At 39.0% G+C, this 1,616-nt stretch overlaps 1 long non-coding RNA gene across 3 annotated transcripts in view; it reads left to right on the top strand.

The window, feature by feature from the left end:
* The window catches only part of LOC128248154 (uncharacterized), a 62,518-nt gene that overhangs the window by 37,675 nt on the left and 23,227 nt on the right, over positions 1 to 1,616 (top strand). For 2 of the 3 annotated variants that reach the window (XR_008264445.1, XR_008264446.1), the window contains exon 3: positions 496 to 829. This is a non-coding gene — a long non-coding RNA (uncharacterized LOC128248154). Of the gene's footprint in view, positions 1 to 495; positions 1,081 to 1,616 lie in introns of those variants that run through there. The other variant, XR_008264444.1, reaches the window with a different exon arrangement.

Raw genomic sequence — 1,616 nt, 5'->3', positions numbered from 1 at the left:
GACCGCGGGGAAATTTGAACTCAGAACGTAAAGACAGACGAACCGCTGCAAAGCATTTTGCTAAAGATTTTGCTAGCTCGCTGCTTTAATCATAATTATGAATTATGACATTATTTTAGATTGTGTGTGTGTGTGTGTGTGTGTGTGTGTGTGTGTGTGTGTGTGTTTCAGCCGAGGTTATTTCTTACCTCAACAGATATTTCATGAAATGCGTTCTAGTCATTAGTACTCCTGCCGTCTGTAAGATAATGTGTCTATCTAGGATTACATTTTTCGATGTCTCAACTATTTTTCAAGACGGGTGTGAGTACTTTAGCTGTTATTTTTTACTGAGTGAACGACTACCGAGGGTCCTCATTCGTGTGTCTATTGCTATTGTTATTGTCTATTTGTATATCAATTCTGAATAACGGTACCTCAGCCGTGACCATTCCGTCCTTTTACTATGCGTAGAAATCCAAGAATTTGATTGTTTTTTTTTTTGTTTTATTGCAGGCCAAACGACTATAAAGCGACGCCCACGTCAGTTGGTGTTTGATATTGTTGTTGTCACTGATGATGATGATGATGATGATGATGATAACGTTCCAAATACTAATATCAGTTATGTCGGACAGATGGAATAATAATTGGTGTCCATATAACGCCAAATATATTGCTGCAATTATGTTTAAATATAAATGCCGAGGTATTTTTCGACATTGAAGTCTGGGAGATTCCGGTGACCTTACAGGTCAATACTCCAGTACCATCAACACCGCCGGTAGCACTGCCTCCACCACCACCACCACCACCACCATTGTCAGTTACAGTACACCTCAACTGTACAGTAAGTACTATATCCCCCACCACACGCATGGCCAACGTAGTTCTCAGATATCACGTCAGCCATATTATCACAAAATTTTAAAGTTCACTTCGACACGAAGTATCTCTAAGTGGTTTCAATATCGCCATCGAACCATCATCAACATCGTTACCACTGTCATCGTTAACAGCGCCAACAACAACAACAACAACAATAATAAAATCAACAACAGTAATACAATCGTCCTTTCAACAACAATTTAATAACGATCATACAAGACAATTTTTTTCGAATTTAGACGTAAGGTCAGTAAATTTTAGAGGGAGGAGTTTAGTAAACAGCATTGCTTCCAATACATAACTGGTATTTATTTTATCGATGCCGGAAGGATGAAAGGCAAAGTCGACCTCGGACAAAGCATTTTGCCCAGTGTTCTGTGCTAACGATTCTGCCAGCTTGTCGCCTTTAATAACAACAATGATAACATCAACAACAACAATTTAATAGCGGTCACACTCAGCAAATTTTAGGGGAAGGAATTTAGTAAACAACATTGCCCCCCGCCCACCTCAAGACGTAACTGGTACTTTAATTTATCGAGTATTAAAAGCTGAAGCAGCTGAAATTGGGATAAATAAGGTAATGAATGCTTTTTTGCAGATGCCCTCACTAATCAGACGAACCCCACCCCCTAGAGTTGGAGAAACTAGATCAGTGGTTCTCACCTATCTTTCCTTTGACCCCTTTGATGCCTAGTTTACTCTACTGGACCTCTATTGTCATTCCAAGTATATATATATATATATAT

This window comes from Octopus bimaculoides, chromosome 6 (assembly GCF_001194135.2).
Source record: "Octopus bimaculoides isolate UCB-OBI-ISO-001 chromosome 6, ASM119413v2, whole genome shotgun sequence".
Lineage (NCBI taxonomy): Eukaryota > Metazoa > Mollusca > Cephalopoda > Octopoda > Octopodidae > Octopus > Octopus bimaculoides.
The sequence above is the reverse complement of the archived record's forward strand: the minus strand, read 5'-3'. Positions and strand labels throughout refer to the sequence as shown.